Here is a 27,637-nt window from a genome sequence, read left to right as displayed (position 1 = left end):
GACTCCCATACTGAAAGGGCGAGACGCTTAGGGAGGTCTTTCTCTCCATCCCACAGAGCCTACCAGTCACTTCCCAGAACTTGGGTCTATGCGTCGCCAGAAAACAATACGCATAGAGTTATTGCACCCCTTCCCAAACACAGCCCATACTGCTGCTGCTGCTGCTGCTGCTGAGTCACTTCCGTCGTGTCCGACTCTGTGCAACCCCATAGACAGCAGCCCACCAGGCTCCTCCATCCCCAGGATTCTCCCGGCAAGAATACTGGAGTGGGTTGCCATTTCCTTCTCCAATGCAGGCATGCATGCTAAGTCGCTTCAGTCATGTTCGACTCTGTGCAACCCTATGGACAGCAGCCCACCAGGCTCCTCCGTCCACAGGATTCTCTAGGCAAGAATAGTGGAGTGGGTTGCCCTTTCCTTCTCCAACATAGCCTATAAATGATGATATTTTTGTCTTAAACAATGTACGACCAGGGCTCAGCACTGCACTTTTTTCAAAACGTCCTGAACTCAGCCCATTAATGATACCACAGCAGCAGCAAACAGGAGCCCACGCCTCAGGGCCATAGTCACTGCAAAAGATGCCTAAGTCCCACTGGGAACAAGACAAGGATATCTGTTCTCCTTCCTCCTGGAGAGTCAGCTGCTTTGAGGCAACAAGTCTACCCAAAATCAACTGAACTTATTATAACAATGAGGAGAGGAAAGGGTAGCAGCCGGACTATTGAAAAATGGGAGAAAATTCAAGGAAACTCCATTCATTTCAACTCATCATCTTTGGGATGTGTTTTTTTTTTTTTTTTTGGAAAAACAACACTGATGGACAGGCAGACGGGTCTAATAAACGGTAGAGTCTCAGCATCCCTTTCTCCACTTTCCCAACCTACACTTGCGTTCGGAATCAGGTCTACACGGCTTTAGGAAGAGTCCCTCTGTCTTGTGAGTAATTCACGAGCCTTCCCAAGTCCCCAGGGACTGGCTACTAGCTCAAGGCCTCAGTGGCCAGTGTGGAACCCTGAGACGGGATCCACATGAGTTTCCAGCAACACCCAAGGCCTCCCGATCAGCCAAGGCACCCGGTCACACATCCCAGCCCCTGCTCAAAGCCTGTCTGTGACAGTGTCGCTTTGAAATCCTATCTGATCAGGCGGGACTTCTTAGCGATACCATTTTCTGTTCTTTGGAAGATGGTGGGCAAGAATAAGGTGCAAGAATGGTAGCTGTAAGCCTTCCCAGGCGTCATCCCACTCGGACACAGACCTTTCATCTCATCACCTGTTTCAGGGGAAATAGCTGGAAGTACACACAGTTGTGTTTTGTGTGGATGTTAAACACACCCCTCTTCATGGTCAAGGTGTCACAGCATCACCTTTGTCCTGTGCTCAGCGTGTTGCCAAGGAAAGGAGGGTTCCAGGGTGTGGGGCAGGGAAAGGCTGCCCAACTGGACACTTTGATCTGGTCTCACTGACAGAAGGATGTGAGTCTTTACCTGGAGTGATTTGAAGAACTTCCCAACTTCTCTTTGCTGCTAAACCAAGTCAAAAGGACATCCTGACCAGTTCTCTGTGATGTCTGAATTTCCACCATAATAGCATCACTCTTTGAGTAATAATATTGTTACCCAATGGTCTGATATAAAGACATAAACTAGTACAAGAAGGAATTTGGTTTTGGGCTTTAATCAGTCTCTAATCTCTCAGGTTGCTGCTGCTGCTGCTGCTGCTGCTATGTCGCTTCAGTCGTGTCTGACTCTGTGCAACCCCATAGACGGCAGCCTTCCAGGCTCCCCCATCCCTGGGATTCTCCAGGCAAGAACACTGGAGTGGGTTGCCATTTCCTTCTCCGATCTCTCAGGTTTCCACCTAACAAACCTGAGGCACGCGGAACAGGACCGACTGTTAGGGTTATTTAGGTACTGGGTGCCCAGGTGAGGAAAGCTGATAAGACATAGGACGAGTCTTGCGTTGCAACAGGAAAGGAGCCTTGGTAGACGAGGTGGGGAGGCAAAGGTAAACAGCAACAACCACATCCCTCACTTGGCCATTTGTTCAAGGCCTGTCTTGACCCCAGGCTCAGTCACCACTGGATTTTAGTGCTGAAGAAATTTTGAGAGAAATGCAGGGCAAAGGTTCGGTCTCAAGCACAACTGAACCACGTTTCCTTCTAACAAAGTGGCGTGTGGATTGATGCTTTTATATCAACATATCAATAGAAACACTTCTCTTTTTTTACAAGGACTATATCAGCAATTCTGTCAGATTTTCAGAAAATGTTAGTTTGTTGGCACTTAAATTTTATCTTCTCTGCCTGCATATCTACCGACCCCCAACTGGGAAAAAAAAGCTTTGCTGTCTAGTCATTAATGATGTATACGCAGTGACTTAGGAGAACTAGAGGACTCATTCTTCAAGGAAGTATGCTGGAGCTTTTTTCTTCCTTATAAAACAAATAGTAACCGCCTCCAAATGTATATGCCATTTAAACTGTTTTCTACATTGGGCTTTCTAGTACCCTTCTTAGAGAAATAAGATCTCAGAAAAATGTCACTTTTTTTTTTCTTACTGAATTAAGAAAGTAGGTTTAATTTGGGGTGTGGGAGGAGGAGAGCTTCTTAGGAAGGCTGCTATAATTTGAAAGAAGTTATCAAGAATAATCTGGGGAGCTCCTTCTGCAGAAGTCTGCTTAAATGGAATGCTCAAGATTGCAGCCCTGCCTACAGAGAGGCCCCCTGACATAAATGACCTGAAGCGCTCTCTTCTAGGCTCAAGAACCATAAGCCTAAAGCCTGGCCCTTCCTTTCTGGATCCCTTGATAAAGCAAAAAGGCAGAATACATTGTCCATCCTGTTCTCCTAGCGTGCTGAGAAATCTAAGGGGATAAAAGCTCAGGTTTGCATAAGAAGTAAATCAGAGTGAATCCGTCTCCACAAATTCTGAGCAGAGCCCATCTTGATAAATAAAATGTGACATTCATAACAAATAAACCAAAAAGCAGATAAAGGATGAGAGCCCTCAGCATTAATGCCGGAAAACCTTTGGCGATAAATAAGTAATATTATAATAAAAGATATTATAATGCATTGTCATTTGTAGGGAGAAATGTAATATAGTCTGAGGAGGAAGATAGATGGCTCAAGTTGTTTCTCTGACAGTGGAAGTAATAGCTATTGAATGTTATGTTTAGCATATCATAAAATCAGTGTTAGCAGACAAGACAGCCCTCAAGCCTTTCTGAAGTCCACATTCAGCCTTTTGACATCAACAAGGAAAGGCCTGCAATGCAGCTCACCTGGGATGGATGACCTCGATTTAAACCAAATCAGATGAGACGGAGCTTCCCCTCGGCCCTCAGCCTGAAGTGGAAATGAACTTGGGATGACTGGAGAACATCTTTCTTCAGCCCCCTCTGTACCTGCTCTCCCCAAGGGGCTCCTGCCAAGCTCAAGCTTGACTTCATGTAGCACTGAAAACTCTGAGCTCTCCTTATACATGGAGGAGCCATGGACCAATTCAGGATCTCCTTGGAGCTGCTGAAAATCCTCATTCTTCTCACCTCACCAAAAAAAGAAATCTGCACAAGTACCTACCACGTTGCCTGACCCACCCCTCCCTTATTTATTATGCCCGCTCTAGCCCCTCTACCTGAAGGAGAAGAGAGAGCCCCATGCATCTGTGAGACAGCAAAGCCTGAGCTCCCTATCGTTTCCAGCTGGAGCCCTGCAGCCTTCCTCATTGTAGGGACAGGAAAACCAGTCGGGAGAAATAATTCAACCAAGTGCTCACACAGGAGGGGGCTTCGCTTGTGCCAAATGATGCAAAAAGAACACTAAATTATTTACCTTTTTTTTGGTAAATTATCTGCCAGGAAAGCCCGCTAACAAAATATCCTGGGCAAAATGTATCCAACTATTTTTTTTTTCTCTCTTTTTTTTTTTTATTACAGGATGAATTTGAGAAAGGATTCAGATAGTCCTCCGTCTCTGCTTCCCAGGAGCTGTAACCGTGGCAGTAGTAACTGAGTACCACTACTCCTGGGCTTCACCGACTGCAAGAAAAGGGCCGTGGACTCTGAAAGAACTGGGCTCAGAAGAATGCAGGAGGATGACTAGGAAGGCAGATACATATGTCGTATTTCCTGAGAGGACTTGATTTACTGTGAATTTTTCTTCTTTTCTGTCTAAATCTCAAGGTAAAATCCCATCAGAAACCTCTGGCTTCCTCCCTGTACCATCAACATCCATCTCAGAAATGGGAAGAAGTGTCCTTTGCTCACAAAGTATTCTAGGAGCCACCATCTGTCCCTGCTGTTTGTAGAAAGAGAAAGTCCTCCAAGAAGAGCTCTGGGTGGGGTGGCTGAGCAGGGGTAAAGGCGGAGTGTGAGTAGGTGCTCGCGGAGGGAGACACTCACACGTCAGCAGAGGCAAGCTGGCTGTTCCTTCCCTGTCTTAGGTCCTGGTTCAAAAACCTTGTAGAGAACAGAAACATACATTGAGAATCTTCTTTGCAGAGGGCTCTGTGCTGGGTGTTCTAAGAGGTATTAAAGGCAGCCCTTTCTCAAGGAAGCAAGGAGATACATACTCTCAAAATTAAGATGATGGCCAAGCAGTGCAGTATTTGCCCTCTCGCAAAGCCGGCAAACCTAGTTTCTCATGTCCATGACCAGTTTCCTCTCAATGAGCAGGAGAGGCAGCTTTAAGAGCCGGAGCTTTGAAATCATAGGTACTTGACTCTACAGCCTACTTTGACTACTTACTTGGTTCTGGGATGCTGGGCAAATTATCTTCAGCTCTTTGAGCACCGAGTTTCGTGACATTGAAAAGCAGACAGTCGTTGCGGCTACTCCATGGGAAAATTGAATGAGTTTGTGGATATAAAGCACTTAGCACAGCATATAGTAAATGCTCAATAAATGTTGGCTGAAAGGAAGTTGAAGATGTACCAGACACTGGGCTTGAAGCTGTCTACGCAGATGGCTAATGTGTTACTCTGCAGGAGTTTAGAGGACAATAACTCAGAGTCAAATAACTGCAGCAAAATGGCAAAAACACATACTAAGCTGCCTGTTCTTGTTAAGAGGCTGGAGGTGACACAACGTCCTTTATTTGGATTGTTCCTTTTATAGAGATTTTTGAGAGGAGCCTGGTGGGCTAGAGTCCCTGAGGTTGCAAAAGAATCGGATATGACTGAGCAACTAAGCATGTATGCATGCCCCAAGGAGAGAAGTTGGGCCTGTGATTCTAAACCATCCTATCCGAGTTTCATCTAAGGTGCAGTGCATGACCTGTGGACGTTAATGTGTTAATTAATTAAAACATTGCTAAAGTACTGTGAAGAAGGCTGAGCGCCGAAGAATTGATGCTTTTGAACTGTGGTGTTGAAGAAGACTCTTGAGAGTCCCTTGGACTGCAAGGAGATCCAAACAGCCCATCCTAAAGGAGATCAGTCCTGGGATTTCTTTGGAAGGAATGATGCTAAAGCTGAAACTCCAGTACTTTGGCCACCTCACGCGAAGAGTTGACTCATTGGAAAAGACTCTGATGCTGGGAGGGATTGGGGGCAAGAGGAGAAGGGGACGACAGAGGATGAGATGGCTGGATGGCATCACTGACTCGATGGACTTGAGTCTGAGTGAACTCCGGGAGTTGGTGATGGACAGGGAGGCCTGGCGTGCTGCGATTCATGGGGTCTCAAAGAGTCGGACACAACTGAGCGACTGAACAGACTGCACTGAAAGTACCTACTATGACTTGGACACTATGATTGGTGCCAGAGATAGATGGCATAAATTCCTAGTGTTCACCAATATCCATGCTCTCCTTTGCTTCCTGAGCATCCAACTGGACTACACTTCCCAGCTTCCCTTGCAGTTACATGAAGCCATGTGGCTTGAGTTCTGGCCAATGGAACATGAGCAGAAGTGAGGCACTCCACTTTCTACTCTGACTGGTAGAAACCTCCCACCAATGACCACTTTTTCATTCCACATCTACCAGGTGAATCAGAAGTCCTTCAGGGATCCAGAGGAACATGCAGCCACAGATGGAGACTTGAGTCCTTGAATCTTGGGGCCAGGTTAGACTGTGATATGAATGAGAAATTGACTTCTGTGCTGAGTTGCTGAGATGTGTAGGTTTATCTGTCACAACAATTAGGGTTGTTTTTCATACCTAGAAAAGGAATAAACAAGATTGACTTGACCGTGGCCTTGTGGAGCTGACAGACTGTTTAAAACGAACAATTAAGTTAGTAATTATAATGTAGCATGATGAGTGTTAGAGCAGGAAAAAGACAGAGATGTGGAAGCAGACAGTAGGATGACCTAAGCTAATCAGGGAGTTCAAGAAATTCTTTAGAAAAGGTGCGATTATCAAGAGACTTGAAAGATGGTGTGCCCACCAGCTCTGGCTGCCATAACAAGAGTACCATGGGCTAGGTGAGTCAAACAACAGAAATTTACTTATTTGCAGGTTTAGAACTGGGAGTCCAAGATCAGGGTGTCAGTAGAGTTGGTTCCGCTTTGAGTTTCTCTCCGCGCCTTGCAGATGGCTGCCTCCTCACTATGTCCTCAGATGGTCTTTCTGCCACGTGTATACACATCCGTATGCTAATCTGCTCTTATCCTTAACAGCAGTCCAATTGGATTAGAGCCCACCTCGCTTCACCAGAATTATCTCTTTAAAGGCCCTATCTCCAAAGACAGCACATGATGAGATACTGGAGTTAAAACTTCAACATATGCATACAGCCCATAACAGACGGCTGAAGCTGAAGCTCCAATACTTTGGCCACCTGACGCGATGAGCCGACATATCAGAAAAGACGCTGGTGCTGGGAAAGACTGAAGGCAGGAGGAGAGGGGGACGACAGAGGATGGACATGAGTCTGAACAAGCTCCAGGAGATGGTAAAGGACAGGGAAGCCTGGCGTGCTGCAGTCTATGGGGTCGCAAAGAATCAGGCACCACTGAGCAACTTCACTTTCACTTTTCACCTTCATGCTTTGGAGAAGGAAATGGCAACCCACTCCAGTGTTCTTGCCTGGAGAATGCCAGGGATGGAGGAGCCTGGTGGGCTGCCGTCTCTGGGGTCGCACAGAGTTGGACATGACTGATGTGACTTAACAGCAGCAGCAGCTGAAGGACTGGGGTGAACCTCGGGTTCTCTCTCTGGTCCAATGATGAGAGCGGCACAGAGAAAGCAGGGGGATGAGGAAAGAGCTCACATTTATAAGAAGGAAGGTGTAGAGCTATTCAAGGGGTGATTCAGATCACACCCTGACCGCAGTGCTTTGATTGCAGATTTGGAGCTTAAGATACGAAACATCAAATTGCAGAAAGGCAGGAAGCAGCAGCACATCTTGGCTCTCTGGAGAGGGAAGGAGATTGACTGCAGCTGTGGTCTGTGGACCTGGAGCCTTCATGGGGCTACTCTGCTTGCTAAGAAATCCCAGGAGGGTCTTTTAGAGTAAAGATTGGCCCCAGAAGTCAGATTGCAGAATGATAGCTACCTGGCCATGTGCAGAGATTGAAGATCAATGGGTGAAAGATCAATCTGAATAAATGATCTATTAATATATACCACAGGTTCCTAGCAATTAATCTCCAGGAGAATGACAGCCCACCAGTTACAGTGAACTGCTGATGGTGATTGACATAATGGGATCGTCTGCAGCTGCCAGGCTGCTGAGTTAGTGATATTCACATTTATTTTCCTGGTTGGATTGAGTGGTTTCTGGGGCAGCTCTGGAGTTTAGAACTGAAAACATACTGCTCACAAGACCAAAATAGTCTCTTCTAAGAGAAGGTGTACATAAGCAGATCTAGGACCAACCACTGATCTACTGGAAGGAAAAAAGAGAGACCTTTCTTTTCTCCCAAGTGCTTAGTGCGGTCTTTGAAATATGGAGCTTGGTAGAGGGATTGGGAGAACCTTGCTCAGAAAAGAGGAAAGTTACCCCACATTTGAGGGCTGTCACTGTGAATGGAAATAAGTGTATAGCCATGAGAAATATGTACTTTAGAGTATTTTTCCTTGTTTTTTTTTAGAAGAATGCTGTGAAGGACACTTGTTCTTCCAAAATACGTGACCCCAGACTCTTTGTCTTCTAAGCTTAGAATCTGAAAGTCTGCCTAGGGAATCCCTACTTATTCTTCAAAGCCCATCTCATTAGCTTATAACCTCTCCTGAAAGATATTTCCCAGGTGCTTTTGATGCTCCTCCCAAAATGTATCCCCAATCCACCCACTTCTCTGTGTCCACACCTACCATTTTAGTTATCACTTGCCTGTACTTCTGCCGGAGCCTCCTACCTGGTCTCCCCGCTGACCACCTTACCCATGGTCTAGTCTTCACACAACAGCCAAATTCTGTGTCTTAATTATATATCAATGTGTATTATTACCATTGCACTCAGAGGAAACTTCACTCTAACCCTCACCACTGCCCACATAGCCCTACAAAAGCCGGCTCCTCACAGCTTCTATGCTTTCACCTCTTACCAAGCTCCCTATAGTTCCTGCTGCGCCAGGATAAGGTCAGACTCTTCTGCTCCATGAAGCCTGCCTCTTTCTGTCCACCCTCCCAGCACCTTCTTCTCCCGAACCCCACAGCTCAGATCTTCCGTGATGGTTTCCTCATCATATGTAGATTTCAGCTCCTCCAAGAGGCATATCTGGACCAAGCCGGAAGGTAGCTTCCACCCCCTCACCCTAGCCACTATCATATTACCTTGCTTATTGCCTTGACAGCGCTCATCGTTATGTGGAATTATGCATAATACTTGTTTATTACCTGTCTTTACGCACTAGAAGTTAAGCTCCGTAAAAATAGAATAGTTCTAGCATTATTTGCATTTCGCAGCAGGCAGTCAAGTACGTGGCTTACAGCAAGTGTTCAAGTCTTTTTAGAATGAATGACTGAAAGAATGGCACAGGCTATCACTTACTCCTCTGAATTCCCATCATATCCTATTCCCTTCTCTTTAACGATGTTCCCTACACTGTCGAATGGGGATCTGTCAGAATCCGTTTCTCTCATCCTTGATTACGAGCCCCTTATGGAGAGGACCGTGTATCCTGAGATGACGTGTACTAAAGCAGAGGACAGTGTTATCCACATCGTCAGTATTTCTCAAACTTTAATGGGTGCACAAATCAGTGAGAGGATCCTGTCAAATGCAGTTTCTGATTCACAGTCTGGAGTGGAACTCAAGCACTCCTAGCAGGCTTCCGAGTGATGCCAGTACTGCTGGTACTCAGCATACTTTGCATAGAAAGGCATATTTTGAGTGAGTGATTTAAAATGTTGTTGTTGCTTCCCTTTGTATTTGCTACACAGCCCCACACAGCACTGGATATAAATTAGCATATATTAAGGAGAATGAATAAATGAATGAATCAAATGCTCTCAAATTTAGAGGAAGTAAAACTGACTCATAAATAATTAAAAAACATGCTTTACCTAAGACATCACAGTCCAGTCTAGAATCTTTGCCTCTGTGGCTCTCTTTCCTGAGTCACAAGTCCTCCTTCCAGTCACCTCTTAGGGTTAAGGTTTAGAGGTTCAAAGACATCAAAGATAAACTGTGAGTAGCTCCCCACCCCAAAATAAATGTCAAAGCTCTGGGAGGGGCACCCCAAGAGGAGAAGGGGCCATTGCTTGGTAACTACCCAATGAGCTCACACCCCTACAGGCTGTCAGGGTTTTTGTGGTCTGCCCAGCCTGGAGGGGTCTCATCCAAGAGATCTTTGCCCGCCAGGCCTTTCTTCTTGGCAGAATCCATCAAATTTACATATGCCAATTGCTGAAGGGGGCCGGCAGAGACTTGAGAGTTGATAACCTGGTTTTAGCGGGTTGAAGAGGAAAATCCCCACGACCTGGGATTAGGGGTGAGGGGCAGACCCCAGGGCATCAGGAGGACCCTGATGCACGGCTCCCAAGAGGCCTGGGGAGTGAAGACTGTGCTCCAGGCTCAGTCTCTACTCCGAAGTAGCTCAGAAAGGGTTCCCCCTGGGCAGGTGGGCTCTTGATTCCCACCCCACCTGACAGCACTGGAGCCACCTGGGGGCCCTTCAGAAACTGCTCACTACACACTAGCACCACGTGATCAGCCTGGAAGAAGCTGTGTTGACTTGCAGGGGGCTGAGCACAAAGAACAACCTAGGAAACAGACGTGCACCGTTGCTCCAGGCGCCCGTGGGAACACAGGCCCTGGCCCTAGGGAGAGCATACGGAACACACAGAAAAAGCGTAAGCTGCCAAACAGCTGACCTGACCGGAAGCTTTTCCCAAACTCTTTCCTCTCATCATGTTTCCCATCCCTGTTGGTCTTGAAAAGCTGTGATGGTTATCTCGGTCCTTCCAATCAGTCACTGAGTGTAGAATCAGGCCAGGCTTGCGGGGAAGCTCCAGAGTCAAGGCTTCCAGATTCTCCAGGATTGTATCACCCCCTGCTTCCCAATTAACTCCGAGGACTTGGGGAATTTGAAAGATCCAAAGGATTAATATGGAGAAAGGGTTCAGCTGTTTTGCCCCTTTGCTGTGAGCAGGAAGAAAAGCAAAATGCAGGATGTCCACAGGGCACTTCGGTCAGATAGACAGATGTGAGTGTGAACACACCGAGATTTTGGATCCCAAGCCGCCTCCCTGCAGCACTGATGGGCAACCTGCTTACTCAGAACATGGTCCAGAAGCACCTGGGAGAGGGCTGGCAATGCGGGTCCTCCTTCCAGACCCTGATGCGCCTCCAGCTGGGCTGGTATCTTCCATCCTGGTGGGGGAAAGGAGGTGGACGAATGAGGATTCAAGTTTCCTAGAATTTTCTCATCAAAACCCGCTTCTCCTCTGTCCTGATTATGGGTGCCTAATTACTGTGCAAGTGTAAAACCCGCATTTCTGTTTTAGCCCCCAAACACAGCAATATTTAAATTCTTAGGCACCAAGAACAGACAAGTGAGATAAACTGCAACTTGTCCCATGAATCAAAAGTGACATCAGGAGTGGCCCCTTTCCCTCAAAGAAAGAGCAGGGTCCACGGTGTGCCCCTCGCTTTCTCACAACCACCCCTTCAGCTCTGTCCACCCCCCGCATCCCTCCTCTTCTTCCTCTTCAACTCCTTGACTTAGAATAGTTGCTGGCTCATCACGCGAAGAGGGTCTCTCCCATCCCTGAGGGTTTGGTCAATCGGCTCCAACCAGGAAGGGGTCCTCCCAGTCTCCATCTCTCCAGCTGGCTCTTAGATTCAAGGCCCTTCTTGCTTTGCACTCCCCTGCACTGCCCTTCAGCCTGAGGCTCCCCCAGAGCTCTGGGCTGGGGGGAGCACGTCCTTCTGTCACTGTGAGCGCTCACCGTCCCCAGGACCCTCTGGCTTGAACCCCTCTTTTGCCTGGCTGCTCACAGCTTCTTTGATCCCTGGGGAACCAGAATGGCAGGTGGCAGCTTGGTGTTTGAGACCTTTTCACAGGTAAGTTCATATGCCCCACTCTGGAAAGCATCCCGCTGGCCACTCTTCATGGACTGAGAAATATATACACTTGGAGTCTATGCAGGGTAGTGAGACTGATTAGGCTGGCTGAAGTTCAAATCCCAGGCCTGCCATTGAAAATCTATCTGACCTTGAACAACCATGGGATGGGAACTGTTTCTCTGGATTCTTCAGCTGGGTATTCAGGATCATAACACCCACTTCCTAGCATGTAACTGGCACAGAAGCCATCGGTTTTTCTAGGTTTTTCTTCCTTTCCAGAAAAACCTCTCCTGGTCAACCAGATGCTGGTTACCTGGACTGTCTCTGGTTCTGGGTATTCGAGCTGCCAGCCTCCCTCTTTACTCTTCATGCCCACGGACAGTACAGTCCCTTCTTCCAAAGACTGGTAGTCAGTGCACCTGGAGCTCCGAGAGGTGACCTGTCCTTGTCTGGGAAAAATCGTTCTGGAAATGTGAACCCTTCATGGATGAAGGAATTCACTGCCACACCGTTAGAAGCTGTGGGACAGCAAAGATTCCTAGGGGCCCCCTGCCCAGGTGTTCACGCAGGTGGCTCGACCTTGTGTTCACTTTTTAGCCACTTCATTGCTGCAAAAAAAAAAAATCTGGACAGATCGATTAAGATTTAATTAATATTCTACAATGAATACAAAATAATTATTGTGGTCTTTTAATTAAGGATTGATGTGGGGAAAGTGGAAATCATAAGAACAGTTATATAACAGTTTCTTTCCTCAGGGAGGCTTTGACTTGTTAGTCTCAGGAGATGTGAACCCAACATAACGGTTTTATTAGCTCTTATTAAAGCTTTGATACATGCACTTCAAAGAAGTGGCCGTTCTCCTTTTCATCTGAAGTGCAAGAATCTCCTCCGGCATCTGGGCTGTCTGGAGGGGCAGCTGCTCTCTGTAGAGCTCAGAGCCGAGAACCTAGAACAAACCGAATTTTTTGACAATCCCAGTTCTCCCTACAGCTGTTTATTTTCCCTTTTTCCATCTTCTCCTATAGAGTTACGGAGTAGGGCATGGACAATGGGACAGGGGCTTCTGTAATCAGGGTCAAGCACCCTTTAGGGGTTAGCAGAGGTGGCTTGACTCAGAGAACAAACTGTAATCCTAGAGTTGGGAGCCATCAGCGAGATCCCCTAGCCCACCCACCCGTTCTGTAGGAGAATCTTAGCAGCAGCATCTGGTCCTCAGCTGGTCGCCTAACCTCTGCTCTTAAGCCTATCAGTGACCAGGAGCCGGCTAACTTGGAAGTCTGCCTTGTCCACGTCTAGATACTGCCAGCTATTTTTCTAATCTTCTGTACGTTGAGTCCATATCCATTTCCCTCTCCTACCATTCACAGACCCCAGTTCTGGCCTCTGGAACACAACTGAATAGTCCAATTCATCTTCTCCGTGGGACACTTTCAAATACCTGAAGCCAGCTGTTACTGCCTCCTGCAGTATTCTCTTTCTAAACTCATTGCCAGCGCAATCAATCTTTGTTGACAAGATACCCAGACATTTCTCAGCCTTCTGGTCCCCCCTCTTTTGTTTCAGTGTCCTTCCCAAGTACAGAGCCCAGAACTGACTAGAGGGCTCTGAGCGACTCCAACTAGGAGAGAAGAGGCAGGCCCTCATGTTATTCATACACATATAAATAACAGGGCAGAGAAATGTACGTGTACATCCTGGTAAAGTCTATGGTCACCTGAAACTCGCCCAAATATTTCTTTTATAAACTGTATTCAAACCAATTCTTCTTTATCCTCTATTTGCAAAATCAAGCTGCCTTTCAAACCTGAAAACTAAGGCTCTACTATTATCCTTGTAAAATTTATCTTGTTGCTTTCAACCTATCTTTCCAGATATCAAGATCCTTTGAGACTTGTTTATATCATTTGTCATATTACCTGACCTCTGCTTTGTGTCATCACAGATTTGATAAGCACAGGGTCAATGTTTCATCTGAGTCATTGATAAATTCTTGAAACATGACAGAGACAGGCAAAAACCTTTAAGATGCTCCTAGAGACCTCCCTCCCCTTAGATATCATTCCAGAGATCAACTCTCTTTTGAATGACATTGCACTATCAGCCTTAAATCCATTCACAGCCTGTATTTTCCAGGTCATTCCAGAGGATACCAGGAGAAACTCTGTCAGAGTTTAACTATACTGTCATTGTTTCTCTACCACCCACCCCACCACCATCATTCCTGTCTGCGAGATTAATGAAGATATCAAAAAAGGAGCTGAGGACGTTCAGCATGGCTTTCTTGTAGGAAATCATGGCTGCTTCTAATAGTCATCTCTTTACGTTTTGTGTGTTCACAGACCATCTGCTTAATAATACACTCTAGGACTTTTCTAAGAGTGAACATCAAGATCACTGGCCTGAAGTTTTTATCATTCACGTTTCCCCTTTTGTGAAACTGAGGACAACATTTGCCTATTAATCCAATTCCTCATGATTGAGGAAGATAAGATCAAGGCCGCCCAGGACTATATAATCAGATATTCAATTCAGAGTCCAAAGAATTGGGGAATCTGCATTATAAAAACATATTTCTTGGCCAGAGAGAGAGAGAGAGCCCCAAAGGCCTTGCCTTAGAGTTCTCCTGAGCACCTTAAAAATTTACCATCTAGGCCTGAGAAGCTGCTGGAAGATCTAACATAAAGGTAAAATCCTAGCTTTATCTCCAACTAACAATTAGTTTCCTCTGGTCCCAGTTTCCTCACCTGTAAAATGATGAAATATACTCTAATTTAGGTTTTAGTGACTTACCGGGTTAGTTACTAAGGGTACCCACACAGGTGACTAGATTTACATACCAAGACCTGACTCCCCAACTTTTTTCTGGAGGGTTTAAATAGCAATGCCGTTTTCATTTGCCTTCTGGATATAAACATACACAAACATATACACATACATACATGCTCACACACGTCAGACTCTGCGATCATTACCTGTTCTTCTTTCCGGTATGTGCATTTGCTGAAAATAAAATCCATTGTTCTAACATTATCTCTGTGTTATAATGACTCTGTTCTAGGAACAGCTTGTTACAGCATCATCTGTCAAGAATGTATTACTAATGCCTTATAAGACGTTCTTTGTACTATGTTCCCAAAGAACAGCCCTGGATCCAGATAACATTTATTAAGGTTAGAAACATTGTCAGATAACTTCACACACACAAGTAAGGTTGGAGGGTTTGTGCGTGTCAACACACATGTATTTCTAAGGAGAATAACAAAACCTGGTGTGAACAGAAATATTTTGTGATATTCTGTCAAATTCAACATATCCTATTTATGTTCCTTGAAACACTTCAGGGCACATATATTTATCCAAACAGAATTGAAGTGAGCAAACTACAGGGAGGCCAGAAAGACATATGAACACACACATACACACACACACGCATGCACACGCACACACATACACAGTACCCCAAGAGGCTGCTGGCAAAGAGGAGATTAAGAAAGAGGATGTAGAACTTGGCTCAATGAGCTACGGAAAGCCGCCTCTATTCCATTACAAAGAATGTTAGGATGTCTCTTCCAGCTTTACTTCCTAGCTTAGGTACAGGTGGAAAGATGTAAGGATGGTTCTCAATCCTCATGGCTGAGAAGAATCACCTATCAGATCAGATCAGATCAGATCAGTCACTCAGTCACGTCCGACTCTTTGTGACCCCATGAATCACAGCACGCCAGGCCTCCCTGTCCATCACCAACTCCCGGAGTTCACTCAGACTCACGTCCATCGAGTCAGTGATGCCATCCAGCCATCTCATCCTCTGTCGTCCCCTTCTCCTCCTGCCCCCAATCCCTCCCAGCATCAGAGTCTTTTCCAATGAGTCAACTCTTTGCATGAGGTGGCCAAAGTACTGGAGTTTCAGCTTTAGCATCATTCCTTCCAAAGAAATCCTAGGGCTGATCTCCTTCAGAATGGACTGGCTGGATCTCCTTGCAGTTCAAGGGACTCTCAAGAGTCTTCTCCAACACCACAGTTTAAAAGCATCAATTCTTCAGCACTTAGTCTTCTTCATGGTCCAACTCTCACATCCATACATGACCACTGGAAAAACCATAGCCTTAACTAGACGAAACTTTGTTGGCAAAGTAATGTCTCTGCTTTTGAATATGCTATCCAGGTTGGTCATAACTTTCCTTCCAAGGAGTAAGCGTCTTTTAATTTCATGGCTGCAGTCACCATCTGCAGTGATTTTGGAGCCCAGAAAAATAAAATCTGACACTGTTTCCACTGTTTCCCCATCTATTTCCCATGAAGTGACGGGACCGGATGCCATGATCTTCGTTTTCTGAATGTTGAGTTTTAAGCCAACTTTTTCACTCTCCTCTTTCACTTACATCAAGAGGCTTTTTAGTTCCTCTTCACTTTCTGCCATAAGGATGGTGTCATCTGCACACGTCCAAGGAGCCGTGGCTGCGCAGGCACAGGAGGGCCTAGAGGAGCTATCCCACGTTGAAGGTCAGGAAGGGTGGCAGTGAGGAGATACCCCTCATCCAAGGTAAGGAGCAATGGCTGTGCTTTGCTGGAGCAGCCGTGAAGAGATACTCCACGCCCAAGGTAAGAGAAACCCAAGTAAGACGGTAGGTGTTGCAAGAGGGCATCAGAGGGCAAACACACTGAAACCATACTCACAGAAAACTAGTCAATCTAATCACACTAGGACCACAGCCTTGTCGAACTCAATGAAACTAAGCCATGCCCGTGGGGCAACCCAAGACGGGCAAGTCATGGTGGGGAGATCTGACAGAATGTGGTCCACTGGAGAAGGGAATGGCAAACCACTTCAGTATTCTTGCCTTGAGAACCCCATGAACAGTATGAAAAGGCAAAATGATAGGATACTGAAAGAAGAACTCCCCAGGTCAGTAGGTACCCAATATGCTACTGGAGATCAGTGGAGAAATAACTCCAGAAAGAATGAAGGGATGGAGCCAAAGCAAAAACAATACCCAGTTGTGGATATGACTGGTGATAGAAGCAAGGTCCGATGCTGTAAAGAGCAATATTGCATAGGAACCTGGAATGCTAGGTCCATGAATCAAGGCAAATTGGAAGTGGTCAAACAGGAGATGGCAAGAGTGAATGTCGACATTCTAGGAATCAGCGAACTGAAATGAACTGGAATGGGTTATATCTACTACTGCGGGCAGGAATCCCTTAGAAGAAATGGAGTAGCCATTATGGTCAACAAAAGAGTCCGAAATGCAGTACTTGGATGCAGTCTCAAAAATGACCAGATGATCTCTGTTCGTTTCCAAGGCAAACCATTCAATATCACAGTAATCCAAGTCTATGTCCCAACCAGTAATGCTGAAGAAGCTGAAGTTGAAAGGTTCTATGAAGAACTACAAGACCTTTTAGAACTAACACCCGAAAAAGATGTCTTTTTCATTATAGGGGACTGGAATACAAAAGTAGGAAGTCAAGAAACACCTGGAGTAACAGGCATATTTGACCTTGGAATAAGGAATGAAGCAGGGCAAAGACTAATAGAGTTTTGCCAAGAGAACGCACTGGTCACAGCAAACACCCTCTTCCAACAACACGAGAGAAAACTCTACACATGGACATCACCAGATGGTCAACACTGAAATCAGATTGATTATATTCTTTGCAGCCAAAGATGGAGAAGCTCTATACAGTCAGCAAAAACAAGACCAAGGAGCTGACTGTGGCTCAGACCATGAACTCCTTATTGCCAAATTCAGACTTAAATTGAAGAAACTAGGGAAAACCACTAGACCATTCAGGTATGACCTAAATCAAATCCCTTATGATTATACAGTGGAAGTGAGAAATAGATTTAAGGGCATAGATCTGATAGATAGAGTGCCTGATGATCTATGGAGTGAGGTTCGTGACATTGTATAGGAGACAGGGATCAAGACCATTCCCATGGAAAAGAAATGCAAAAAAGCAAAATGGCTGTCTGGGGAGGCCTTACAAATAGCTGTGAAAAGAAGAGAAGTGAAAAGCAAAGGAGAAAAGGGAAGATATAAACATCTGAATGCAGAGTTCCAAAAAATAGCAAGAAGAGATAAGAAAGCCTTCTTCAGCAATCAATGCAAAGAAATAGAGGAAAACAACAGAATGGGAAAGACTAGGGATCTCTTCAAGAAAATCAGAGATACCAAAGGAATATTTCATGCAAAGATGGGCTCGATAAAGGACAGAAATGGTATGGACCTAACAGAAGCAGAAGATATTAAGAAAAGATGGCAAGAATACACAGAAGAACTGTATAAAAAAGATCTTCATGACCCAGATAATCATGATTGTGTGATCACTGACCTAAAGCCAGACATCCTGGAATGTGAAGTCAAGTGGGCCTTAGAAAGCATCACTACGAACAAAGCTAGTGGAGGTGATGGAATTCCAGTTGAGCTATTCCAAATCCTGAAAGATGATGCTGTGAAAGTGCTTCACTCAATATGCCAGCAAATTTGGAAAACTCTGCAGTGGCCACAGGTCTGGAAAAGGTCAGTTCTCATTTCAATCCCAAAGAATCACCTATAGGAACTTTCAATATGAAATACGATGGTATGGTTGGGTACTAGCCTCTACAGCCAAACTCTTTGGGTTCAAATGTGTTTTCAACTACCTTCAATCATCTCTGAACATTATCTCTGACATGAAACAGAGCTACTAATAGCATTACTATTAAGAACAAATGAGTTAATATATATAAGAAATTGGTTTTTCCTTTAAGGTAAGCATTCATAAATGTCAACTCTTTTAGGCAAATATACCTAGCCCTGGTGGCTCAGACAATAAAGAATCTGCCTGCAATACAGGAGGCCCAGGTTCGATCCCTGGGTTAGGAAGATCCCCTGGAGAATGGAACAGCTACCTACTCTAGGATTCTTGCCTGGGAAATCCCATGGACAGAGGAGCCTGGTGGGCTATAGTCCACAAGACTGGCACACATGGCCGTATTTTCTGGTCAAGCCATGGCCAGTTTGACCACGTGCTGCCTTCTGTTTGACTTTCTTCCTGCCCTATGTCAGTTCCTTTTCACCTCCATCCTGCTTCTCTGGGATCACCTCTTCCACGAACACACCATAAAGCATTTGCCATAAGTTATGCCTCAGGCTCTGTTTTCCAGGGAACTAAACAAAGATTTAAGGTTTACTAAGATAAACTGGCATGGAGTGTTATTATGCTTTTGAACAGAAAACATAAATATCCATAATTGGAGTCTGCTACAATCATCAGAGGTGACCCAGCCAGCCACAGTTTGCCTAGGACTTGAAGATTAAAGTAGGGGCCAATCTAGAGGGCAGGACCCACCCCCATGCTCCTTCCCTGACACCCCCAGTGAAAACGGCCAGGGAAAAAGTTCAGTTCAAGATCAAGGAGGCCTTTCCCCTGAGGACAGCCCCAGAAGTGACCGGTTTTAGAAAAGTCCAACACCTTAGCAGAGTGCCCTGTGGACCAACCCTATGCTGGAAAACTGTGAGAAGCTCCATAATTTGAAGGCTTACTTAAGTCCCCAGGAATAGGTCATGGGATCCAAGGTCCACCTAGGAGAAAGATAGAACTCCTGGAAAACCAGGAGTCTATGTAGCTAAATTGCTTGATCCAAGGCCTCACAAAGTGGATTGATTATTCTCCCAGCTCAATGCAGGGTGAGGATTTTTGCATGGGTCCTACCTACATTCCTGAATTTGGCTCAGGAATGGAGTGACCTACAGTCAAAATTGAGACCCTTCACTAAGGAGGAACAGGGATTGAGACACTTAGACAAGATGTATGCTGTGAGATCACAGGACCCTACGGGAAAGTGTTTCTATAACCCGAACATTTGTCTAAGCACACTCATGGTAAAAAAAACTACACGTGGGAGATTCCAGAGAGAGCAATCAGGGAGACGGGCCACGGTGCCCAGAGCTGTGTCTAACATCACACTCCTCAGCAGAGCGCAAACGGAAGCAAATACCAGCCACGGGAATCATTTCTCTTTCCACCTCCTCAGTTTGCCTGAGGCGGTTACACTCACTGCCTTTTCCTCTGTGTCCTAAGCTAGCTAACCCTAGTTCCTGCCCACACAGGAAGGCTATAAAGAGCCCAGTATCAAGGCCAAGGATTGCCTCAGCAACCCAAGTCCTCATTCCTGGCCCACACTCATCACGTCCCCGCTTCTGCTTCCTGGTTCCATTTCTGAGCTTTCGTACCTCCACTGGTTTCTGATGTTTGGCCTAGGATTTGAAATTTTCTCTTTCTCTCTCTTTTTTGGTACCTTTGGGATATTCGTTCTTTTCTATATAACTGCAACTTGGCCACCAGCCAATCCTGGTCTCCCCGGTCAAGTATAATTGGACTTTTGGCTGATCCACCTGATTTAACAGACTCCCCCACCCAATATTACCAACTGAATTCTGACTGTGGCCCTATGCTCCCCAAAGTCTCTATTAAACATACACACATACACGCATGGATGTGTGAACGCACGTGCGCACGTGCACACACACACACACACACACACACTGCAGAATGATAAATGACCCATTTTTCCGGAGTTTTAAAAGAGACAAAAGCCATCTCATTCTGTTTGTGAGTTCCCAAGCTAGATCTATTACCCCCGTGATAATGTAGAGTCCAGATGAATCACAGAGACAGCCGGCTGCACTCAGTGGTCCTGGGCACACGAGTTCTTTGGTGAGAGAAGACCTGAGCTACACTACATGACCCTGCTGATGTCAAGCTGATTTATCCACAGCTCCTTCCACTTCTCCTCCGTTACCCAAACCTCAGGAGACAAGAAGCCTCATTTTGCCGTTGACAATAAAGGGAAAGAGAAGTAGAGGTGGGAAGTGGATGAAATCAGAAAAGGGAAAACAAATCAAAGCTGCCTCTGGGTTTCCATTTGTACAAGACCCCACTCCCTGCCTGCATTTAAGCCCACCCACTGTTGTGGGTGGATTCTCACCGATGAGGCAAAAGTTGTTTCTAGAGCCACCAAATTCACATTACTTAAGCAAGATTGAACTGTTTAAAATTTCAATGTTGTCCACCAAAAAAATAATAATAGGAAGTTGTATAGCACGGAATGTGCTGACAGCAGTAATGTTTAGGTAATAATTCATGTGTAGGAGACGATGCTCTGGAAACCAGCCCAGCTGACTAATGTAGATTGGGGATGCTCTCCTACTGATGGCCAAACGATTGATTGACATTTCTGCCCCATCGTGAAATCAGCTCGCAAATGAAGTGGAGGTGGTTCCAAAAGGAGGGAAATTGAAGAAGAACGAGGTAATGAAGGGTGCTGAGCAGTCCTGCCCAGAGAAATTTGGGCAGAAAGACCAAAGTAACATTTTCAAGCTCAGTTTCTAATCTAAGCCAACTCCTGTCTTGATTCTCGGCTATAATTTTAAAAGCTAAAAACAAGCTAATCATCTAATAAAGGTGACATTAACTATTCATTCTATCTTCCACTTGGAACCAGATCTCCCTCCCAAATAAATTAGCTGCCTCTTCCCAATCGTTCTGACAATAAGATCCATAAAACCAATGAACTCTCCTGCTGTACACACAGACCTCAGTGCTTATCTGCCCTCATCGGTAAATGTGCCATCAACTCTTGATGTCCATGAGGGAGCAGGGCTTGAGTCTCCCTGACATTCAGGGTGCTTTATGGTCTCCTCTGTCCATGACTCAGAAAAGGAAAATCCTCTGAACTATGATCTATGGAATGTAATGAGATAAGAAAATAAGCTCCCCTTGACTATGTAATGCCTAACAAAGCAAACTGGATATAGCCTCCTGAATTTAACGTGGAGATTTTGAAGTAGATATTCTCCATATTTTGTGACTGAAATTTAGGGACGAGAGAGAAGTTATAAAGGGGCTACCATGTTGCCAAGCTCTTGAAATGTAACGACTGTTTTATGTGTTGTAAGAATACAAATGGGCAATGGGCTTGAAGAGTAAGTATGAAAAGTGAACATAAAATATTGTGCTGATAATTATTACATTAGTCATGTCTGACTCTTTGCAGTCTCATAGACTGTAGTCTACCAGGCTTCTCTGTCCATGGGATTTTCCAGGCAAGAGTACTGGAGTGGGTTGCTGTTTCCTTCTCCAGGGGATCTTCCTGACCCAGGGATCGAACGCAGGTCTCCTGTATTGCAGGCAGATGCTTTACCCTCTGAGCCACCAGGGAAGCCCCAATTATTATATTGTTTCCACATTGAAATGATACAGTAGAAATATTGGGTCAAATAAAATATAAAAATAAAATTAACCTCACCTGTCTCTCTTGGTTCTTTTCAATGTGGTCTACATCCAGGCCTCCATTTCTTCTAGGTTCCTTAACCTCTTGGTCTCTTCTTCTTTATCTGGGAAGCATTACGGCAGGGTGAGGCAATCAATATCAGGATAAAATGAGGTAATCAATGTTAGGATATTTTGCTCCATCAAGTTGTATTTATTTATATATTTTTTTAGTTATCACGAAATGAAAATGAAGCTCAGGTAAACCTGAGCTTAAGTCCAGCTCTACCATTTATGAGATATTTCTTCTTAATTTAGTCCTTGGTCTTCTCATCTATGAAAGGGCTTAATAACAACTAATTTGCAAGATTGCTGTGAAGTTTAAATACAATGATGTGTGTAAAGCAGTTCCTGCAAAGCCTGGGTATAGTAATCATTCAAAAACTAAGGTTGTCATTACTATTGGCCGAAGGAAATTGTTGAATAAAAGTGATTTTCAAATCTGTTATTGAATAATACGCTCTTATCATGGGTGGCCGTTCAAAATCGCATTGTGGATACAGAGGGAGACTTTTAACAATTGCTGGCTATCCTGTTGATGCACTTTCTGCATGGATTCAAAATACTCTCCGGATCATTTTAGACCATTGCGCATAGAGACATGAGGACAACCCAACTCAGATCAAGTTCCACCTGCTCCCTGATCCTTGTCTGAGCCCTACGCCTGTCATAAGGGACCGTCCACATCCATTTCTGAAGATAAGAATCTCCCACCCACTGTCTCATTGACCACACTGCCCACGATGTCCAGGGCCTGGCGTCAGTGGGAATCAATGGTGAAGACCTTGCCCTCTGTCCTTTCTACAACATCTTAGCTGGCTGGACCTCCTGCAACTACACTCAAAATACTGGCTGAAGAAAATTATAGAAAGCATTATTTTTTTCCTGTAAACCTTTTATTAGCTTCTTGTGGCTCTTAGAAATAAATCTAAGCTCATTGAGGTTGTCTGCGGGACGGGTAGGATCAGGCCATGCCTGCCTGACCAGCTATATTTTCACACATCCCCCTCCCTCTTCCTCTCTGCTCTATGCAAGTTGGTCCTAATTCCCACTGACCTTACCAGGGGCTTCCCTGCCTCTGAGTCCCTGATACAATGTTTCCTCTTCCCTCAGACTTCGCCTGCCTGACTCCTGTTTATCCTTCAGGTCTCTGATTATGTCTCCTCTGAAGAGAGATTTTCCTCATCTTTAATTCTAACATCACCCTGATTTTCCCGTCATGCCCCTTATGGTCCTGATGAAAATTTTACTTTTTCTTTCTCTTTTAAGATCACAACTTTCTTAAGGGTTGCATCCCCAGCACCTCATACAAATATGGATGCAATAACATTTGTTGACTCAGAGCATAAATAGATGAATAGCTAGACATTGGCTGTCCAAAGTAGAATTCATGACTCATCTACCTTTCTAATACCAGTGTTTTCTCATCTCCATTGCCACTTCAGACCCTCAAGCCTAGAGTTCTTTCTTTTAAATGATTCTTCAGCAGGCCCTACACTCAGCCAGCAGTTGTGATGAATAAATCATTCCATGGCCAGATGCTGCAGCCAAGGAAGGAGTTACACAGGGTCACCAATGCACAAGTATATTGAAAATAATATTTTATCATTTGGAGTGTGCTACGTCAGTTTTCATTCCAATCCCAAAGAAAGGCAATGCCAAAGAATGCTCAAACTACCGCACAATTGCACTCATCTCACACGCTAGTAAAGTAATGCTCAAAATTCTCCAAGCAAGGCTTCAACAATACATGAACCGTGAAATTCCAGATGTTCAAGCTGGTTTTAGAAAAGGCAGAGGAAACAGAGATCAAAACGTCAACATCCATTGGATCATCGAAAAAGCAAGAGAGTTCCAGAAAATCATCTACTTCTGCTTTATTGACTATTCCAAAGCCTTTGACTGTGTGGATCACAACAAACTGTGGAAAATTCTGAAAGAGAAGGGATTACCAGACTATCTGACCTGCCTCTTGAGAAATCTCTATGCAGGTCAGGAAGCAACAGTTAGAACTGGACATGGAAAAACAGACTGGTTCCAAGTAGGAAAAGGAGTACATCAAGGTTGTATATTGTCACCCTCCTTATTTAACTTATATGCAGAGTACTTCATGAGAAACGCTGGGCTGGAGGAAGCACAAGCTGGGATCAAGATTGCCAGGAGAAATATCAATAGCCTCAGATATGAAGATTACACCACCCTTATGGCAGAAAGTGAAGAAGAACTAAAGGGCCTCTTGATGAAAGTGAAAAAGGAGAGTGAAAAAATTGGCTTAAAGCTCAACATTCAGAAAACGAAGATCATGGCATCTGGTCCCATCACTTCATGGGAAATAGATGGGGAAACAGTGGAAACAGTGTCAGACTTTATTTTGGGGGGATCCAAAATCACTGCAGTGGTGATTGAAGCCATGAAATTAAAAGACACTTACTGCTTGGAAGGAAAGTTATGACCAACCTAGATAGCCTATTCAAAAGCAGAGGCATTACTTTGCCAACAAAGGTCCATCTAGTCAAAGCTATGGTTTTTCCAGTAGTCATGTGTGGATATGAGAGTTAGACTGTAAAGAAAGCTGAGCACCGAAGAATTAATGCTTTTGAACTGTGGTGTTGGAGAAGACTCTTGAGAGTCCCTTGGACTGCAAGGAGATCCAACCAGTCTGTCCTAAAGGAGATCAGTCCTGAGTGTTCATTGGAGGGACTGATGTTGAAGCTGAAACTCCAATACTTTGGTCACCTGATGCAAAGAGCTGACTCATTTGAAAAAATCTTGATGCTGGGAAAGATTGAAGGCAGGAGGAGAAGGGGACGACAGAGGATGAAATGGCTGGATGGCATCACCAACTCAATGGACATGAGTTTGAGTGAACTCCGGGAGTTGGTGATGGACAGGGAGGCCTGGCGTGCTGCAATCCATGGGGTCTCAAAGAGTCGGACACGACTGAGCGACTGAACTGACTGACTGACACAATGTGTGAGTACATGTATTTTATCTCATTTTTCCTTCCCAACAGTCTTACAGGATAGGAACATCAGCTGTGCCCATTTTGCAGATGAGCAAACTGAGACAGAGATTAGGAATGAAGCCGTAACATCAGCTAATTGCCAAATGAAGATCTGAAACAAACTTGGTTTAACTCCAACATTCATACGTCTAATCTCCAGAGTTCACTGTCTTTCTCGGCTACAGGCACCAGCTTTGTCAGTTAACTCTCATTTGACCTTAGCTCCTCTCTGCTTCCCTCTTAATCCACCTAAGCTCTTTTCTTAGATTGTTTGTTTAGTCACTAAGTAGTGTCCAACTTTTTGTGACCCCATGGACTGTAGTCTGCCAGGATCCTCTGTCCATAGGATTTTCCAGGCAAGAATATTGAAGTGGGCCGCCATGCCCTCATCCAAGGGATCTTCCTGACCCAGAAATTTAACCTGCATGCATCTCTTGCATTACAGGTGAATTCTTTACCACTGAGCCACCTGGGAAGCCCTTTTTCTGGATAATGAGCACTAATACTCAGAAATATATTATTTTTCAGGGACTAGATTTTCAACCTAATGATTACCTCTGAAAATTTCCTCTCCTTTTGACTTTATTGCCCTAAAGATTTTGCTTTATTGGATGATCTATCCTGACTATAGGGAGAGAGGTCATGAAACTAAAAATCTTCCCACTACTTGTTAGAAGCTGTGAAAAGTGAGCTTTAAACCAGTATCTAAGAAGAAGGAAGTGACTTCCCTGGTGGGCCAGTGGCTAAGACTCCATGCAGGAGCAACACCTTAAGGGTAGTTCCCCCAAACAACTCCAATCTCAGGCAGAAGTTAGTTTTTCCTCAGCACTCTAGTACTACAGATGGATGAGTCTTCTCTCTGTTCTGACATCCAGCATGCTTTTACTAGATCTATAACTCCTTTTGTAAAAAAAAAAAACAAAACTAAGGTCATTGTGACTCTTGGACTTAAGTAAGGGACAGGAGAAAAGCAGCATTTAGCTGGTCCCTTCTGTGCGTCAGTCGTTCTTCTAAGTAGTTCACATGCATCACCTGATCCAACTGCCTAGCAACCCATGACGTGATTATCAGTATCCCTTTAATAGACAAGATAACACACAGAGACACAGAGAAGTTAAATAATGTGTCCAAGACCACATTAGCTACTAGGTAGTAAACTGAATATGTCATATCTATTTTTTTTAATTCCTAGGTCATGGTTTTTCCTTTATCTGCGTGATATCCATAACCCCAAACCTTTCTGGTTTGACTAGTAAACCTTCTCTCGTTTTGTTTCTGAGTCTCCTGGTCTTCATTGTTCTTGGGTGGGTTTCCCCCTCAGACACCATCTCCATCCGGACCCTGGGAGCTGTAGTTTCCTCTCCCACCCGTCACCAAAAAAGTCGTCTTGTTTTCCTCTTTCCTTTCTTGAGCAATATAAATTTATGTTTAGATGTGTGTTTATTTGACTTACATTTGCAAGGCAAATCACTTGCATTTCATTTGGGAGCTGGTCTTGTGCAAATGTGCGTGCGTGTGTGCTCAGTCGCTTCAGTGGTGTCCGATTCTTTTCGACCCCATAGACCAATACCTGCCAGGCTCCTTTGTCCTTGGGATTTTCCAGGCATGAGTGCTGAAGTGGGTTTCCATTTCCTTTTCCAGGGGATCTTCTTGACCCAGGGATCAAACCCAGGTCTCCTGCATCTCCTGCACTGCAGGCAGATTCTTTTCTGCTGAACAAATGCCTGCACGATGCCACGTATTATCAGGTTAACAGAAAGTAGGACCCATGGGACGGAAGACAGAGCAGCTTTGATAGGATAAGTGGAGATCTTGTAAAAGGCAGCTAATGGATGAGAGGACAACTTGGCTACTGGAGGTAGAGGTGGAATGGAACCAGGGAAAGGGCTCAGGGGGCCCTACTGCACTGAAAGAAAGACAGGAGCCAATGGAGGTGGGAGCACACTGCTTGACCAAATGAAGAGTGAGCTTCAAGTTTCCATTCAGTCTGGTCCAAAATGTACCATTACCATTGTGTGTGTGTGTGTGTTAGTTGCTCAGTCATGTCTAACTCTTTTCAACCCCATGGACTGTAGTCTGCCAGGATCCTGTGTCCATGGGATTTTCCAGGCAAGAATACTGGAGTGGGTTGCCATTACCTTCTCCAAGCATTACCTTTGACTTATCTCTAAAAATAAAAGAGATGTAGAGAAAGATTAATTGCAATGTAACCCTTATAGAAGACAGTATTGGTCACAGAAGACCTGGCTGAAGCAGTGAATCTGATTGGATTGCATACACAGAGGATACCTATGAAATATCATGGATCTAGCACAGCAGACACAGTTAACTGGGTTTCTCATTCAATTTAAGCATGGCATCTGTGTTGGTTAGGTTCACACAAAAGATGGGTCTGCTCATATTAGTGAGGGTTCTAGGGAAGACCTACCTTGTGGAATCTGCATTCTGCAGGCTAGTTTTTAAGATTCTTCTCTTAGGAGTCATCAGCCATCTCTCTTGGGTAAAAATCTGTGAGCTTTAATTTATAAACAAGACCATCAGATTTACTTGTAAGTGCCCTGATTTGAGTTTCAGTGTAAGTGCAACGTCTGAATGCCAAGTGTGAGAGAGGTTTTTAGAGATACAGTTTTACAGAGATATAGAAAGCACTGATGGCTTACATGTGTGTGTTGCCTAGGAATGAATGCCTGGCCACTCTTGATAAGAGACATAACTATATCCAGTTTACAGTCCCTCTTCCTGGGACTGCCTGATGTAGAGACTTGCTCTGGGCTAAGTCACAACTGTTAATAGTCACACGATCCCCATAAAGTACACACAATTTTCATCCACCCAGATGTTTTACCTGTAG

The 27,637-nt window shown here is 44.8% G+C and overlaps 1 long non-coding RNA gene across 1 annotated transcript in view; it reads right to left on the bottom strand.

Annotated features, from left to right (window-relative positions):
- Window positions 1–826: 826 nt before the first annotated feature.
- The window catches only part of LOC138991238 (uncharacterized), a 28,118-nt gene continuing 1,307 nt past the window's right edge, over window positions 827–27,637 (bottom strand). The window contains exons 2-4 of the long non-coding RNA XR_011467201.1: window positions 21,760–21,847; window positions 10,671–10,766; window positions 827–6,166 (exon numbers count right to left, since the gene is read on the bottom strand). This is a non-coding gene — a long non-coding RNA (uncharacterized lncRNA). The remainder of the gene's footprint in view (window positions 6,167–10,670; window positions 10,767–21,759; window positions 21,848–27,637) is intronic.

Source organism: Bos mutus, chromosome 16 (genome assembly GCF_027580195.1).
Source record: "Bos mutus isolate GX-2022 chromosome 16, NWIPB_WYAK_1.1, whole genome shotgun sequence".
NCBI classification, from domain to species: domain Eukaryota; kingdom Metazoa; phylum Chordata; class Mammalia; order Artiodactyla; family Bovidae; genus Bos; species Bos mutus.
Note: the sequence above shows the minus strand (reverse complement) of the source record. Positions and strands in the feature narration are given on the sequence as shown.